At 45.0% G+C, this 18,958-nt stretch overlaps 2 long non-coding RNA genes across 2 annotated transcripts in view; one reads left to right on the forward strand and one right to left on the reverse strand.

Moving 5' to 3' along the window:
- The window catches only part of LOC143786042 (uncharacterized), a 32,622-nt gene extending 17,871 nt beyond the window's left edge, over window positions 1-14,751 (reverse strand). Inside the window, exons 1-2 of the long non-coding RNA XR_013218220.1 lie at window positions 14,567-14,751; window positions 1,798-1,887 (exon numbers count right to left, since the gene is read on the reverse strand). This is a non-coding gene — a long non-coding RNA (uncharacterized LOC143786042). The remainder of the gene's footprint in view (window positions 1-1,797; window positions 1,888-14,566) is intronic.
- The window catches only part of LOC143786041 (uncharacterized), a 56,691-nt gene extending 38,182 nt beyond the window's left edge, over window positions 1-18,509 (forward strand). The window contains exon 3 of the long non-coding RNA XR_013218219.1: window positions 18,453-18,509. This is a non-coding gene — a long non-coding RNA (uncharacterized LOC143786041). The remainder of the gene's footprint in view (window positions 1-18,452) is intronic.
- The last annotated feature ends 449 nt before the right edge of the window (window positions 18,510-18,958 follow it).

Genomic DNA, 18,958 nt, shown 5'->3' on the forward strand with positions numbered 1-18,958 from the left:
GTCTCAAACCTTTTTATAAGGTCTCCATCATGACCCGGGCCCTATATGTCACTGTGCCTCCTGGGTGTAAAGGCGGACAGGTAACTTAAAGTTCAGCTGTCCCGTCGGTTTCAGCTATGTCCCTTAGAGTCCGACACGGCTACCGGAATCTGCACTAACCAGGGAGGTAGCCAAATCACTGCTCTGCTGCCCTGGTGTCACTCTCCTGTGCCTTTTCTCTCCTGCACACTTTCCACAAGTTGCTCTTTCCTTCTTAATTCTCCTCTCTCCAGGAGCTGTAGTACCTCTGACTACATGTCCCCTTCAGACCTTCTGACACTCTGCCTTCATCTCTGTCCTCCGACAGAATGCTTCCTCCTCCACTGTCTGCTTCAGACTGCTGTCTGGCACTCACTGACTCTTCCCTCCAGACCAGAATGTATTTATAGGGGAGTTCACCCTAAACCAGGTTTAGAGCTCCCCCTTCTGGCCTGGAGTATGAATGTGTTGTGTGTATGTGATTACCTGGTGAAAGATATCCTTCATCGCTTCCAAACGTGACATCACTCTCCCCGGGAGGAAAACAATGCCACTGTGATGACCAGGACCCTGGGGCGTCACATTTGCGGGTCTACATTCATCCAGATCTGGGTTATGTGTTGCGTCTCAGAACGTTCCTTACATTGTAATTTCTGATGAAACAAACACTGGGGCTACTAGAACAAAGGCAAAAAAACTAAAGAAAGGAAAATTTATTTAGACTCTTTCCAAAAAGGAAAAGTTTCCACATTTTTCTCTGCTAATTTAGCTTTGTTTCCTTAGGTTTATTCCTTTCTGCTATTAATGATCAAACACAAAATGTTGTGACTCTGAGGAACGTGGATTAAGTTGGTGAACGAGGGATATTGTGGGGGAGTCTTTATTCTAATAAAGTATTTTTTTCTGTGTGCGTTTTTTTTATTCCTGGGTTAGTAATGAGGGTGTCTGATAGACGCCTCTCCATTACTAACCTCTGTGCTTCATGCTAGCTGACATTACACAGCTGACATCAACCCCCCAAAATATTACCTGATTGCCACCGCACCAGGGCAATCGGTTAGAGCCGGGTGAAGCGCCAGAATTGGTTCATAAAATGTGATGTGCCAATTCAGGGGTGGCTGCAAGTTTGCATTGTTAGGCTGGGAAGGGTCCAATAACCAGCCTGATAATATAAACCTGCATTTGTCGGCTTAACCTTGACTGGTTGTCAATATAGGGGGGACCCCACGTCGTTTTTGTAATTACTTATTTGCTTATTGTTGTCTTCCTCATGCTGTTCCCATTCCATTTTAGAGCGGTTTCCATCCATTTCAGTGATTTTCCTGCCCCCAGCCCTCCTGTTAAGGTCTTCTGGAAAAATGCTCAAGTTTCCCATTGACTTTCATTTTACTCGTTGCTCATGTCAAGCCCATCCGCCCTGCTCGATTTGAGTACCGAGCACGCCAGCATTTTAGTGCTCGATCATGACTAGTTGTAACTTTTCGTAGTGTCATTAAGGAACTTTTATTTTCAGTTTTCTATCCGTGCAGCAGTACGGGGTCCTGTGTACTTTCATGTTTTAGTTTGTACATGTATCATTTTGGGGGACAAATACTAAATATTAGTATTTAAAACTTAGGGTAAAGTAAAATTTTCAAAAATCAATTTGGGCAAATTTGCTTAATTCAGGGAAAAAAATGGTTTGACGTCAATTAAATTTTGTTCGAATCGAATCTATAGAAATAGTTAAAATTATTAAACTGTTACACTCGCCTCTCCTCAGCCCTTCCTATATCTTACCACTCCTTGTCTATTCCTCATTCAGCTTCTCAACCTTGTTTTCCCTCTGGATCGTCCTAGGCCATGGGGCATAGCCAGCAGTGGTGGCACCTGTCGGAAGATCCCGGGGGGAAGGAGAGTAAGAGGAGTCAATCGGATAGGGGCCATGTCTCATTTGATAAAGTACAGAAAAAACTTACAATATAAAAACTCTCATTTTAGATAACCAATATTTTGTGGAAAAGAAGCAAACAAAAAAAGATGCAAAGCAATAATATGTAACCAAAAAGTAAAAAAAAAACAAAACAAAACCAATGATAACTTGTCCCCGAAGAGGGCACAATATTGATACATTGGAAACATTGTTTTCAGTGAGGTCTAGAACTTTTCTATTGTATCTGAAGTTTTTTGACTGTGTGGTTTAAAGAGTTCTTCACTTCTAGACTGGTTGTGGTCCTAAACTGCGGAGACTGCCACCAATCTTCAGGATGGAGCGGTGCTGAGATCCTTGCACAGTCGCTGTTCAGAGGATCCTCTACCCAAGGAAATAGCTGAAGGGTCTCCTGCCCTTATTCCAGCGGGTCCCAGACCTTATCCTACCACCAGCAGTAAAGCAGCGGCATATGACTCCCAGGATACATGGTAGCCCTAAACACATGGAGCTCCTTCTTGGCCACAGCTAACATCACCCTAACCGGTTATAAGATATTTATAAGGATTTAGAAATAAAATAAAACTTGTTTATAATTCCGGAACTCTCTCGATGTGTAATAACCGGGAGAATGAGGACTCCGCATTAGTCAGCACTAACCACATATCAGCAAAGACTCAGAAGAATATCTCTCATGATTTACTCTTCCAGGAAAATTCACAGGAAACGCAAACTGTCATCTGGAATGTATGGGAATCGCAGAGGAGTCCAAGTACTGGCAACTAGTGAGGGGCTGGATCCCGCTGAGCCCCGTGCCTCCGGTGGGCGACCAGATAATAGGGAGATGTCCTGTATGGAAAGCCCCAGAATAGGGTCCTGTCACACAAGTATTACAGAAATGTGCACGGGCGTGTGTCCCATCACAGACCATCTCCAAAAAGAGAAAAGCCCCCAACGAGCACGGACCCCATCTCCTAAAATTAATTTCAGTCCAAATAAATTCTGTCCAAGTCAAAATTACATTGTTGAAAAAATTTTTTTCCCCACCCGTTCTCGTCTATCATTCTACATTTTATGCTGGAGCTTACCGGACCCCCACACCGCTCCCCTCTTCTTCTGTAGCTCCATTCCAGCAAAGGGTGAATTTGAGAGCTATAATTCGCCTACGGCAGCCATGAGGTTTCATAAGTGAATTAAATATCAATATTGTTGAGAATTTGGAAACTCCAGGTCTTACGTTAATTAATAGGGGTTTTTGTAGACCGGCTTCTCATCCTCCTGTGAGATAGAGTAAATGTGCACACGTTCAGCGTGGCTGGAGTGCAAGCCGTCACTTTGCTCTGATGGCCCCTAGGTAACCCAGTCCCATACTTCACTTTTTGGAGTTTTTTTGCAACCTTATAACATGATGGAGCAGGTTTTATAGTGTGAGTGTACATCATAAAAACATTCGACATGCCATAGTGTCCTGTCAACAGAGGTTTGGGTGCCTTAGTCTCTACTGATCATGAAAATCGGGGTTCAGGAGATCTCAGCCTCCCCCCAGGGGCTGACATACCATTACTGCAGCCACAAAGGGACCCAAGAAGTACGGGGCCACTATCACCTCCAGAGATAGAATTGTGCATTATGAGGAGCTATTGGACTGCAAAGGGCCCATATATTATTCTGCACAGGGGCCCCCCTGCCTGTGTCCGCTTCTGGCCTTCGCTAAATCTGGATTCATAAACTATGCTATGGAGCTGTACTAGGGGCCTCTGCACATTTATACTGTACATTTTGGGGACCCCAACCCCAAAACACACAATTATAGACAAAAATGAGACCCACCATGTTGGGTACCTGTATAAAAACCACTACAAATAATGTTGTTTTTTTTCACAGCCCTACGCCACTTTTAAGCACCACCAGTGATCTTTCTGGTTTGGCGTCCCAATACTTCGGAGCGAGGGTCTATCCAGATGGCGTCTTTAAGCTTTTGCATTTTACATGAAATATGTGAGATGATAGGACGCAGTTTGAGAGGGTAAGCAATATATGATTTTTTGGCACTCTCATCCGACATCACCTAAAATAACTTTTTTTTTGTGGCAGGAGTTACCATTTTTTATGTTTTTGCCCGTAGGCATTCTGGTTAGTTACCTGGCAAGGAATCAGTGCAAGGATCTGAAAAGAATTAGCTTAGTCACTTCTAATAAGGAGGCTGACGATCCTCTAAGGAGATGTGGTCCTCTCCGGAGAGGTTCATGTGAGGACACCCAGCTTCATTAGGATGGCTGCTGAGTAAGGGGACAAGAAAACCTTCCGAGTTCATGGACCCCACACTTTCATTTACGTTCCCTCTGGTCAAGTGCTAAGAACACGGTTTCCTTTGAATGATGAGAATTCCAAGTTCTATCTATATAACTGTTCTCTCTGTTTGCCACCGCGAGTCTCCCACTGATTCCAGACAATTATTATCCTTCTAAACAACTTTTATCGCAGTTATAAACAACTGGAAGTGATTAAACGTTTTCTCAGATGAAGATTAAATCGTTCGTAGCAACCTGGAGAATGAGAAGAAGAATGCTTATGACTGTAAACCGGACAGGAAAAAGACGGCAATGCTGGAAAGCTTCCAGACGGCCCATGGTGTCCTACAGGGTGGGGGAGGGGGTATGGGACGCTCCTTAAAGGGAATTAATTTTATTTCGGGTTAATTCATTGGATTTCAGTCTGTTAGAGAAAAATAATGTGTTACATAGTTTTCTTTTTTTTTTTAACAATTTATAAAAACTTTTTTTTTTTTTACGGCAGTCATATTGGACACACTCACTTTTTCCTTGTATCGACTGTATAGACGGTGTAGAGAGAACGTATTGCTAAGTACAAACCCTCCCCCAGAGACCAGGGAGAGACGGGAATTTAAAAAAATGACACGACTGTTAATTCTGTCACAATATATATACAACAAAGCTGATATAAGACAGAGAAAACATAATGGGTCAGCCAATTTAGACTGCTCTGGTCGCGGTCCAGATTAGAAGTCCAGTGAGCAGACTAAGATGGCTGTCAATCATCCTAGAAAGTAACACGTAAGGAGGAGTCTAATGAGGAGGTCACATGTAAGGAGGAGTCCAGTGAGGAGGTCACATGTAAGGAGGAGTCCAGTGAGGAGGTCACATGTAAGGAGGAGTCTAGTGAGGAGGTCACATGTAAGGAGGAGTCCAGTGAGGAGGTCACATGTAAGGAGGAGTCCAGTGAGGAGGTCACATGTAAGGAGGAGTCTAGTGAGGAGGTCACATGTAAGGAGGAGTCCAGTGAGGAGGTCACATGTAAGGAGGAGTCCAGTGAGGAGGTCACATGTAAGGAGGAGTCCAGTGAGGAGGTCACATGTAATTAAGGTCCATGGAGGAGGTCACATGTAAGGAGGAGTCCAGGAAGGAGTTCACATGTATGGAGGAGTCCAGGAAGGAGGTCACATGTAAGGAGGAGTCCAGTGAGGGGGTCACATGTAAGGAGGAGTCCAGTGAGGGGGTCACCTGTAAGGAGGAGTCCAGTGAGGAGGTCACATGTAAGGAGGAGTCCAGTGAGGAGGTCACATGTAAGGAGGAGTCCAGTGAAGAGGTTACAAGTAATTAGGGTCCATGGAGAAGGTCACATGTAAGGAGGAGTCCAGGAAGGAGGTCACATGTAAGGAGGAGTCCAGGAAGGAGGTCACATGTAAGGACGAGTCCAGTGAGGGGGTCACATGTAAGGAGGAGTCAAGGGAGAAGGTCACATGTAAGGAGGAGTCGAGTGAGGAGGTCACATGTAAGGAGGAGTCCAGTGAGGGGGTCACATGTAAGGAGGAGTCAAGGGAGAAGGTCACATGTAAGGAGGAGTCGAGTGAGGAGGTCACATGTAAGGAGGAGTCCAGTGAGGAGGTCACATGTAAGGAGGAGTCCAGTGAGGAGGTCACATGTAAGGAGGAGTCCAGGAAGGAGGTCACATGTAAGGAGGAGTCCAGTGAGGAGGTCACATGTAAGGAGGAGTCCAGGAAGGAGGTCACATGTAAGGAGGAGTCCAGTGAGGGATTCACATGTAAGGAGGAGTCCAGTGAGAAGGTCACATGTAAGGAGGAGTCCAGTGAGGAGGTCACATGTAAGGAGGAGTCCAGGAAGGAGGTCACATGTAAGGAGGAGTCAAGGGAGAAGGTCACATGTAAGGAGGAGTCGAGTGAGGAGGTCACATGTAAGGAGGAGTCCAGTGAGGGGGTCACATGTAAGGAGGAGTCAAGGGAGAAGGTCACATGTAAGGAGGAGTCGAGTGAGGAGGTCACATGTAAGGAGGAGTCCAGGGAGAAGGTCACATGTAATGAGGAGTCCAGTGAGGAGGTCACATGTAAGGAGGAGTCCAGTGAGGAGGTCACATGTAAGGAGGAGTCCAGGAAGGAGGTCACATGTAAGGAGGAGTCCAGTGAGGAGGTCACATGTAAGGAGGAGTCCAGGAAGGAGGTCACATGTAAGGAGGAGTCCAGTGAGGGATTCACATGTAAGGAGGAGTCCAGTGAGAAGGTCACATGTAAGGAGGAGTCCAGTGAGGAGGTCACATGTAAGGAGGAGTCCAGGAAGGAGGTCACATGTAAGGAGGAGTCCAGTGAGGAGGTCACATGTAAGGAGGAGTCCAGTGAGGAGGTCACATGTAATTAGGGTCCATGGAGGAGGTCACATGTAAGGAGGAGTCCAGGAAGGAGTTCACATGTAAGGAGGAGTCCAGGAAGGAGGTCACATGTAAGGAGGAGTCCAGTGAGGGGGTCACATGTAAGGAGGAGTCCAGTGAGGGGTCACCTGTAAGGAGGAGTCCAGTGAGGAGGTCACATGTAAGGAGGAGTCCAGTGAGGAGGTCACATGTAAGGAGGAGTCCAGGAAGGAGGTCACATGTAAGGAGGAGTCCAGTGAGGAGGTCACATGTAAGGAGGAGTCCAGTGAGGAGGTCACATGTAATTAGGGTCCATGGAGGAGGTCACATGTAAGGAGGAGTCCAGGAAGGAGTTCACATGTAAGGAGGAGTCCAGGAAGGAGGTCACATGTAAGGAGGAGTCCAGTGAGGGGGTCACATGTAAGGAGGAGTCCAGTGAGGGGTCACCTGTAAGGAGGAGTCCAGTGAGGAGGTCACATGTAAGGAGGAGTCCAGTGAGGAGGTCACATGTAAGGAGGAGTCCAGTGAAGAGGTTACAAGTAATTAGGGTCCATGGAGGAGGTCACATGTAAGGAGGAGTCCAGGAAGGAGGTCACATGTAAGGAGGAGTCCAGGAAGGTCAAATGTAAGGAGGAGTCCAGTGAGGGGGTCACATGTAAGGAGGAGTCAAGGGAGAAGGTCACATGTAAGGAGGAGTCGAGTGAGGAGGTCACATGTAAGGAGGAGTCCAGGGAGAAGGTCACATGTAAGGAGGAGTCCAGTGAGGAGGTCACATGTAAGGAGGAGTCCAGTGAGGAGGTCACATGTAAGGAGGAGTCCAGGAAGGAGGTCACATGTAAGGAGGAGTCCAGTGAGGAGGTCACATGTAAGGAGGAGTCCAGGAAGGAGGTCACATGTAAGGAGGAGTCCAGTGAGGGGGTCACATGTAAGGAGGAGTCCAGTGAAGAGGTTACATGTAAGGAGGAGTCCAGTGAGGAGGTCACATGTAAGGAGGAGTCCAGTGAGAAGGTCACATGTAAGGAGGAGTCCAGTGAGGAGGTCACATGTAAGGAGGAGTCCAGGAAGGAGGTCACATGTAAGGAGGAGTCCAGTGAGGAGGTCACATGTAAGGAGGAGTCCAGTGAGGAGGTCACATGTAATTAGGGTCCATGGAGGAGGTCACATGTAAGGAGGAGTCCAGGAAAGAGTTCACATGTAAGGAGGAGTCCAGGAAGGAGGTCACATGTAAGGAGGAGTCCAGTGAGGGGGTCACATGTAAGGAGGAGTCCAGTGAGGGGGTCACCTGTAAGGAGGAGTCCAGTGAGGAGGTCACATGTAAGGAGGAGTCCAGTGAGGAGGTCACATGTAAGGAGGAGTCCAGTGAAGAGGTTACAAGTAATTAGGGTCCATGGAGGAGGTCACATGTAAGGAGGAGTCCAGGAAGGAGGTCACATGTAAGGAGGAGTCCAGGAAGGAGGTCACATGTAAGGAGGAGTCCAGTGAGGGGGTCACATGTAAGGAGGAGTCAAGGGAGAAGTTCACATGTAAGGAGGAGTCGAGTGAGGAGGTCACATGTAAGGAGTCCAGGGAGAAGGTCACATGTAAGGAGGAGTCCAGTGAGGAGGTCACATGTAAGGAGGAGTCCAGTGAGGAGTGTTATGATCCTAGTGGCTTAGGATCACAAATCTAACCAGCTAAGTAGAAGATAATAGGACGAGCTCTGAGGATGTGGTAACTGGACTGACCGCAAACCTGATCCTAACCGCAAACACTATAGGCAGCCATGGAACGTTTCCTGAAATCCTAGACGTCTCTTCATGGCCTGAGAAACTGACTACCCCTAAAGAGAAAGTAAAGACCTCACTTGCCTCAGAGAAATAACCCCAGAGATATAGAAGCCCCCCACAAATAATAACGGTGAGTTAAGAGGAAAAGACAAACGCAGAGATGAAACAGGTTGAGCAAATGAGGCCCGCTAACGCTAGATAGCAGAAAATAGCAAGGGATCTGTGCGGTCAGTAAAAAACCCTATGCAAAAATATCCACGCAGAGAAGGCGAGAACCCCCACACCAACTAACGATGTGGGGGGAGCAACTCAGCACCCCAGAGCACCAGCAAGCAAGGAAATAACATATTAGCAAGCTGGACAAAACTCATCATATACTAGGAGACATCTTGAACACAGATGAGCAAAAATAACCAAACAAAACTTAGCTTCTCTTGAGAGACTGATAACGGATGTAGACAGGAGCAATCAGAATAGCACTGAATACAACGACAACAGGCAAGGAATGAAGGACCAGGTGGATTAAATAGGAAACCTGACTAGCAGATGACGAGACAGCTGATCCCAGCCAGAAACCTGCAAACTAACAAAAAGAGCCACCAGGAGGAGCCCAAAGAGAGAACTCACACAGTACCACTCACGACCACAGGAGGGAGCCCGGAAACAGAGTTCACAACAGTACCCCCCCCTTGAGGAGGGGTCACCGAACCCTCACCAGAACCCCCAGGGCGATCAGGGTGAGCCACATGGAAGGCACGAACCAAATCGGCCGCATGAACATCAGAGGCGACAACCCAGGAATTATCCTCCTGATGTGCAGGAGTCATATACATGGTCACCTGAGTCCAGTATTGAGGTTTATTCTTGGCCAATGGTGTAGCATCAATTCCCTTCAATGGAATAGGGAACTGTAATGGCTCAAGAATAAAACCACAGCGCTTGGCAAATGACAAATCCATCACATTCAGCGCGGCACCTGAATCTACAAAAGCCATAACTGAGTAGGATGACAGAGAGCAAATCAAAGTAACAGACAAAATGAATTTAGGCTGTACAGTACCAATGGTGACAGATTTAGCGAAGTTTTTTGTACGCTTAGAGCATGCTGAGATAACATGAGCTGAATCACCACAGTAAAAGCACAACCCATTCTGACGTCTATGATTTTGCCGCTCAATTCTGGTCAGAGTCCTATCACATTGCATAGACTCAGGTTTCTGTTCAGAAAACACCGCCAGATGGTGCGCAGATTTGCGCTCCCGCAAACGCCGATCAATCTGAATGGCCAAAGCCATTGACTCATTCAGACTCGCAGGCGTGGGGAACCCCACCATAACATTCTTAATGGCTTCGGAAAGACCTTCTCTGAAATTTGCAGCCAGGGCACACTCATTCCATTGAGTAAGCACCGATCATTTCCGAAATTTTTGACAATACACCTCAGCTTCCTCCTGACCCTGAGAGAGAGAGCCAGCAAGGCCTTTTCTGCCTGGTTCTCAAGATTAGGTTCCTCATAAAGCAATCCAAGCACCAGAAAAAACGCATCCACATTCAGCAATGCAGGATCTCCTGGCGCCAGGGAGAAAGCCCAATCTTGAGGGTCGCCACGTAACAGGGAGATAACAATTCTAACTTGCTGAGTGGAATCACCAGAGGAACGAGGTCTCAAAGAAAGAAATAATTTACAATTATTCTTAAAATTCAGAAACCTAGATCTATCTCCAGAAAACAACTCAGGAATAGGTACATTTGGCTCAGACATAGGACTGTGAACAATAAAATCCTGAATGCTTTGCACCCTTTCAGCAAGATGATCCACACTAGAAGTCAGACTCTGAATATCCATGTCTGCAGCTGAACTCAAAGCCACCCAGAGATTAAGGGGATGAGAGAAGCTGGACAGACTGCAGCAAAGGGAGAGGAAAAAAAAAAAAAAATTGTACTCAGGACTTCTCTTATCCCACTTCTGCGATGCATTAAACACTTTCTGGCCTGTTGTACTGTTATGATCCTAGTGGCTTAGGATCACAAATCTAACCAGCTAAGTAGAAGATAATAGGACGAGCTCTGGGGATGTGGTAACTGGACTGACCGCAAACCTGATCCTAACCGCAAACACTATAGGCAGCCGTGGAACGTTTCCTGAAATCCTAGACGTCTTTTCACGGCCTGAGAAACTGACTACCCCTAAAGAGAAAGTAAAGACCTCACTTGCCTCAGAGAAATAACCCCAGAGATATAGAAGCCCCCCCACAAATAATAACGGTGAGTTAAGAGGAAAAGACAAACGCAGAGATGAAACAGGTTGAGCAAATGAGGCCCGCTAATACTAGATAGCAGAAAATAGCAAGGGATCTGTGCGGTCAGTAAAAAACCCTATGCAAAAATATCCACGCAGAGAATGCGAGAACCCCCACACCAACTAACGATGTGGGGGGAGCAACTCAGCACCCCAGAGCACCAGCAAGCAAGGAAATCACATATTAGCAAGCTGGACAAAACTCATCATATACTAGGAGACATCTTGAACACAGATGAGCAAAAATAAGCAAACAAAACTTAGCTTCTCTTGAGAGACTGATAACGGATGTAGACAGGAGCAATCAGAATAGCACTGAATACAACAACAACAGGCAAGGAATGAAGGACCAGGTGGATTAAATAGGAAACCTGACTAGCAGATGACGAGACAGCTGATCCCAGCCAGAAACCTGCAAACTAACAAAAAGAGCCACCAGGAGGAGCCCAAAGAGAGAACTCACACAGTACCACTCACGACCACAGGAGGGAGCCCGGAAACAGAGTTCACAACAGTACCCCCCCCTTGAGGAGGGGTCACCGAACCCTCACCAGAACCCCCAGGGCGATCAGGGTGAGCCACATGGAAGGCACGAACCAAATCGGCCGCATGAACATCAGAGGCGACAACCCAGGAATTATCCTCCTGATGTGCAGGAGTCATATACATGGTCACCTGAGTCCAGTATTGAGGTTTATTCTTGGCCAATGGTGTAGCATCAATTCCCTTCAATGGAATAGGGAACTGTAATGGCTCAAGAATAAAACCACAGCGCTTGGCAAATGACAAATCCATCACATTCAGCGCGGCACCTGAATCTACAAAAGCCATAACTGAGTAGGATGACAGAGAGCAAATCAAAGTAACAGACAAAATGAATTTAGGCTGTACAGTACCAATGGTGACAGATTTAGTGAAGTTTTTTGTACGCTTAGAGCATGCTGAGATAACATGAGCTGAATCACCACAGTAAAAGCACAACCCATTCTGACGTCTATGATTTTGCCGCTCAATTCTGGTCAGAGTCCTATCACATTGCATAGACTCAGGTTTCTGTTCAGAAAACACCGCCAGATGGTGCGCAGATTTGCGCTCCCGCAAACGCCGATCAATCTGAATGGCCAAAGCCATTGACTCATTCAGACTCGCAGGCGTGGGGAACCCCACCATAACATTCTTAATGGCTTCGGAAAGACCTTCTCTGAAATTTGCAGCCAGGGCACACTCATTCCATTGAGTAAGCACCGATCATTTCCGAAATTTTTGACAATACACCTCAGCTTCCTCCTGACCCTGAGAGAGAGCCAGCAAGGCCTTTTCTGCCTGGTTCTCAAGATTAGGTTCCTCATAAAGCAATCCAAGCACCAGAAAAAACGCATCCACATTCAGCAATGCAGGATCTCCTGGCGCCAGGGAGAAAGCCCAATCTTGAGGGTCGCCACGTAACAGGGAGATAACAATTCTAACTTGCTGAGCGGAATCACCAGAGGAACGAGGTCTCAAAGAAAGAAATAATTTACAATTATTCTTAAAATTCAGAAACCTAGATCTATCTCCAGAAAACAACTCAGGAATAGGTACATTTGGCTCAGACATAGGACTGTGAACAATAAAATCCTGAATGCTTTGCACCCTTTCAGCAAGATGATCCACACTAGAAGTCAGACTCTGAATATCCATGTCTGCAGCTGAACTCAAAGCCACCCAGAGATTAAGGGGATGAGAGAAGCTGGACAGACTGCAGCAAAGGGAGAGGAAAAAAAAAAAAATTGTACTCAGGACTTCTCTTATCCCACTTCTGCGATGCATTAAACACTTTCTGGCCTGTTGTACTGTTATGATCCTAGTGGCTTAGGATCACAAATCTAACCAGCTAAGTAGAAGATAATAGGACGAGCTCTGGGGATGTGGTAACTGGACTGACCGCAAACCTGATCCTAACCGCAAACACTATAGGCAGCCGTGGAACGTTTCCTGAAATCCTAGACGTCTTTTCACGGCCTGAGAAACTGACTACCCCTAAAGAGAAAGTAAAGACCTCACTTGCCTCAGAGAAATAACCCCAGAGATATAGAAGCCCCCCCACAAATAATAACGGTGAGTTAAGAGGAAAAGACAAACGCAGAGATGAAACAGGTTGAGCAAATGAGGCCCGCTAATACTAGATAGCAGAAAATAGCAAGGGATCTGTGCGGTCAGTAAAAAACCCTATGCAAAAATATCCACGCAGAGAATGCGAGAACCCCCACACCAACTAACGATGTGGGGGGAGCAACTCAGCACCCCAGAGCACCAGCAAGCAAGGAAATCACATATTAGCAAGCTGGACAAAACTCATCATATACTAGGAGACATCTTGAACACAGATGAGCAAAAATAAGCAAACAAAACTTAACTTCTCTTGAGAGACTGATAACGGATGTAGACAGGAGCAATCAGAATAGCACTGAATACAACAACAACAGGCAAGGAATGAAGGACCAGGTGGATTAAATAGGAAACCTGACTAGCAGATGACGAGACAGCTGATCCCAGCCAGAAACCTGCAAACTAACAAAAAGAGCCACCAGGAGGAGCCCAAAGAGAGAACTCACACAGTACCACTCACGACCACAGGAGGGAGCCCGGAAACAGAGTTCACAACAGAGGAGGTCACATGTAAGGAGGAGTCCAGTGAGGAGGTCACATGTAAGGAGGAGTCCAGGTAGGAGGTCACATGTAAGGAGGAGTCCAGTGAGGGGGTCACATGTAAGGAGGAGTCCAGTGAAGAGGTTACATGTAAGGAGGAGTCCAGTGAGGAGGTCACATGTAAGGAGGAGTCCAGTGAGAAGGTCACATGTAAGGAGGAGTCCAGTGAGGAGGTCACATATAAGGAGGAGTCCAGGAAGGAGGTCACATGTAAGGAGGAGTCCAGTGAGGAGGTCACATGTAAGGAGGAGTCCAGTGAGGGGGTCACATGTAAGGAGGAGTCAAGGGAGAAGGTCACATGTAAGGAGGAGTCCAGTGAGGAGGTCACATGTAAGGAGGAGTCCAGTGAGGAGGTCACATGTAAGGAGGAGTCCAGTGAGGAGGTCACATGTAAGGAGGAGTCCAGTGAGGGGGTCACATGTAAGGAGGAGTCCAGGAAGGAGGTCACATGTAAGGAGGAGTCCAGTGAGGAGGTCACATGTAAGGAGGAGTCCAGTGAGGAGGTCACATGTAAGGAGGAGTCCAGGGAGAAGGTCACATGTAAGGAGCAGTCCAGTGAGGAGGTCACATGTAAGGAGGAGTCCAGTGAGGAGGTCACATGTAAGGAGGAGTCCAGTGAGGGGGTCACATGTAAGGCAGAGTCCAGTGAAGAGGTTATAAGTAATTAGGGTCCATGGAGGAGGTCACATGTAAGGAGGAGTCCAGTGAGGGGGTCACATGTATGGAGAAGTCCAGGAAGGAGGTCACATGTAAGGAGGAGTCCAGTGAGGTCACATGTAAGGAGGAGTCCAGTGAGGAGGTCACATGTAAGGAGGAGTCCAGGGAGAAGGTCACATGTAAGGAGGAGTCCAGTGAGGAGGTCACATGTAAGAAGGAGTCCAGTGAGGAGGTCACATGTAAGGAGGAGTCCAGTGAGGGGGTCACATGTAAGGCAGAGTCCAGTGAAGAGGTTATAAGTAATTAGGGTCCATGGAGGAGGTCACATGTAAGGAGGAGTCCAGTGAGGGGGTCACATGTAAGGAGGAGTCCAGTGAGGAGGTCACATGTAAGGAAGAGTCCAGTGAGGAGGTCACATGTAAGGAATAGTCCAGTGAATGGTCAGAGAGCTGTCAATCATCAAACATTTAAGTGTGACAAACATGCAAAAAAATAGGAAATCAGGAAGGGAGCAAACACCTTTTCACACCACTGTAAATAAAATTCTAAATATTCTGAATCATTACCCACAGAAGTAATGAGGAGTCCAGGGAGGAGGTTACTTTTAAAGATCATTCCAATGAGCAGGCTACATGTAAGGCGGAGTTCAGAGGTTGCAGTTAAGGAGTCTACTGAGCAGGTAACATGTAAGGAGGAGTCCAGGAGGAGGTCACTTGTGAGGAGAAGCCAAGTGAATGGTCAGAGAGAGATGTCAATCACCCACTCTACTCCTAAAAATGGAAAAGCAGGAATTTAAATAAATGGAATGCAAGATATTCTGAAACATAAATGCTATAAATGCTGCTAACAGAAAGAGCTGAATATGCGACATGACAGGACCCCTTTAAAGCACACAAAAAAATATGACAGAATGTTAAAAGTGCACACAGCAAAGAGTACAAAAATGAATGGATGCAAAGTTCACAAAGTAAGAATGTCTCATACAGTAAGTGTAAAAATGACTCCCTGGAGTGCAAGTGTTTGAGCGTTAGACAGTAGCCAGATGGTCACGTATCCGTCCTTCCACAGCTTCTGAGCTTCGTTTTTAAAGCAATGATTTCCCATTGGGACATATTGAAAACCAAATTTATTACAAATATATTAATACTAGCTGTACTACCCGGCTTCGCCCGGGGTAATAACTGCTGTTAGCAAAATAGAATGTGTTAACAAAAATTTATTCTGCACAAAAAAAACACAAAACAAATAGATAGAAATGTAATTATTAAAAGGCAAAAACTAAGCTAATAGAAGCATTTTACAACATATATTTCAACACCAGAGATATTCCACACAGATTTAACTAAATTGGCCAAGTAATGTGAAGTAATCTTCTACTACTTATTCGAGAGCCTTTTGATAAGCAACATTCTTAGTTTTTCCTTCAGGTGCAAAGACAAACAGATTTTTGGCTGTTCCAACTCTTGAACAGGCCACATAAAGTTGACCATGAGAAAAGCATGGAGATTGTAAATCTAAGCTAGCTGAAGAGCCCGGCGTTGCCTGGGCATAGTAAATATCTGTGGTTAGTTATAGCACCTCACTTCTCTTATTTTCCCATCACGCCTCTCATTTTCCCCATCACATCTTTCATTTTCCCCCTCACATCTCTCATTTTCTCCCTCACACCTCTCATTCCCCCCTAACACTTGTCATTTCGACCTCACATCTGTCATTTTCCGATCACTCCACTATTTTCCCTCACTCCTCTCATTTTGCACTCACACCTTTTCATTTTCACCTCACACCTCTCATTTTCACCTCAGTATATACATGTTTGTCATCTCCCTTATACATAGTATACACCTGTATGTCATCTCCTGTATATAGTATATACCTGTATGTCATCTCCCCTGTATATAGTATATACCTGCTGTGTGTCATCTCCCCTGTATATAGTATATACCTGTATGTCATCTCCTCCTATATATAGTATATACCTGTATGTAATCTCCTCCTGTATATAGTATATACCTGTATGTCATCTCCTCCTATACATAGCATATACCTGTATGTCATCTCCTCCTGTATATACTATATACCTGTAGGTAATCTGCTCCTGTATATAGTATACACCTGTGTGTCATCTCCTTCTGTATCTAGTATATACCTGTATGTCATCTCCTGCTGTATGTAGTATGTACCTGTATGTCATCTCCTCCTCTATATAGTATATACCTGTGTGTCATCTCTCCTGTATATAGTATATATCTGTGTGTCATCTCCTCCTGCATATAGTATATACCTGTGTGTCATAGCCCCTGTAAATAGTATATACCTGTGTGTCATCTCCTCCTGTATATAGTATATATCTGTATGTCATCTCCTCCTGTATTAGACCTCGTTCACACGTTATTTGGTCAGTATTTTTACCTCAGTATTTGTAAGCTAAATTGGCAGCCTGATAAATCCCCAGCCAACAGTAAGCCCTCCCCCCTGGCAGTATATATTAGCTCACACATACACATAATAGACTGGTCATGTGACTGACAGCTGCCGGATTCCTATATGGTACATTTGTTGCTCTTGTAGTTTGTCTGCTTATTAATCAGATTTTTATTTTTGAAGGACAATACCAGACTTGTGTGTGTTTTAGGGCGAGTTTCGTGTGTCAAGTTGTGTGTGTTGAGTTGCGTGTGGCGACATGCATGTAGCGACTTTTGTGAGATGAGTTTTGTGTGGCGACATGTGTGTAGCAACTTTTTGTGTGTCGAGTTGCATGTGACAGGTTAGTGTAGCAAGTTGTGTGCAGCAAGTTTTGCGCATGGCGAGTTTTGCGCGTGGCGTGTGGTGCCTTTTGAGTATGTGCAAGTTTTGTGTGAGGCAACTTTTGCATGTGTTGCAACTTTTGTGCATGTGGCAATTTTTCTGCGTGTGCAAGTTTTGCGTGTGGTGAGTTTTCCATGAGGTGAGTTTTGCACGTGTGGCGAGTTTTGCATGTGGAGAGTTTTGCGCGTGGCGAGTTTTGAGCGGCGACTTTTGTGTTTCAACTTTTATGTGGCGAGGTTGGTGTATGTGTGGTGAAATGTGCGCTGAGGGTGATATATGTGTTCGAGCACGTGGTAGTGTGTGGCGCATTTTGTGTGTGTGTTCATATCCCCATGGTGGTGTGGTGATTATCCCATGTCGGGGCGCCACCTTAGCAACTGTACAGTATATACTCTTTGGCGCCATCGCTCTCATTCTTTAAGTCCCCCTTGTTCACATCTTGCAGCTGTTAATTTGCCTCCAACACTTTTCCTTTCATTTTTTCCCCATTATGTAGATAGGGGCAAAATTGTTTGGTGAATTGGAAAGCGCGGGGTTAAAATTTCACCTCACAACATAGCTTTGACGCTCTCAGGGTCCAGACGTGTGACTGTGCAAAATTTTGTGGCTGTAGCTGCGACGGTTGAGATGCCAATCCCGGACATACACACATACATATATACACACATTCAGCTTTATATATTAGATGGTCCAAAAAGTTGACATTATAAATGTAACTCTTAACTTGTCCTTGTTGATCACTAAACTTGTCAAGAATAACATTACAGCATAGCACTTTGATGGTTGGATATATTGTTAATAATACATTGTATAATATTTTACATTACTATTATTTGTATGTTGTTATGCTTTTATACCTCGTGATGGAGCGTTTACAGTAAAGAACTAAGTGTTACGTACTTTTTATTAATGTGCTATTTTAATGTCTAGGATGAACGTCTTCATGTATCTTTATAATGGCTGGAGCTTGATTTAACTAATAAAAGTTCTCTTTTTCCTAAATAAATATAGGGGCAATTCATCGCACCTTGTATGCCAGTTTTATGATGTAAAAATTCATACATTTTGCAGCAGAACATTCCATGCATTTTTGCAATTTTACTATATAATACAATTATAAATATTATTATTTATAAAGTGGTCCAGATAAAAATCACAATCTGATAAATTTATGAATTGCAAGTTTTTGAAAAGTTGCAAAAAAAAAAAATAATAATAATCATATGTGTCATTCTAATATGGGGTGGTGAAAAATATGTAAGAATAATCTCTAGGCAGAATTTTTTTTTTTAAAGAATATATCAAACATATTTATCAAACAATGTATTTGAGTTTTTCAAGTAGCAAGCACCTCCATAGTTTAATAATAAAATCCAGGATTCCTGCAGCCGCCAACAGGGGGAGCCTAGCAGCTGATTGCATACTTGGCTAGCGCCCCCTAGTGGCGACTGTAGGAAAATACTCTTTTTATCTTGTAACTGTATAAGGGATTTGTTACTTTGTATCCGAGAAACAGCATCAGCTGCTATACAGGCTACATTGTGCAAGTGCAGAATCAGACATCACTTGTTCTCTGACCTCGGGAAATGTGCTGTTGATGATTCCTTCAGTTTTACACATCTTATTATCTTCTGTTTATTTTTCCAAGGACCAATGGAAATAAAAATTATGTTATCAACTGGAACTCAAAAGAAGTCATTAAGGCAAAGCCGCAATACAAAGGAGAAACAAAAAAAATTCCTTTGCAGTGTGAGCGTCATTGTACTGGCCCAAGAAAACATCCTGGCACAAGATCTCAATTAACTGAAGAATAGAAGTCATCATTCTTCCAAGACGAGGAACCAATTAGCCCAAAATGACCCCAGCAGCAAAACAGAGGGTCAGGACAGGTATAACATAGATCGTGACATGTAACGTCTTAATGCCCAATTAAGAAATTCTGACACAAAAGTGGAGTCTTCTAATAAGGCACAAGTCTACTATCTGCAGAAGAAAAGACCCAGTGAGTCCATGAACTACAGAGCACAGGAATCCCAGTCATATCTATCCAATATAATGTATCACGTAAAATGAGCAGTTACTCCTGGACTCCCCCTCAGATTACAGAGGAGCATTGGGGTACAAGCACAGGAAGCAACAATGATCAGATCACTG

The sequence above is a fragment of the Ranitomeya variabilis genome, chromosome 7 (assembly GCF_051348905.1).
Source record: "Ranitomeya variabilis isolate aRanVar5 chromosome 7, aRanVar5.hap1, whole genome shotgun sequence".
NCBI lineage: Eukaryota > Metazoa > Chordata > Amphibia > Anura > Dendrobatidae > Ranitomeya > Ranitomeya variabilis.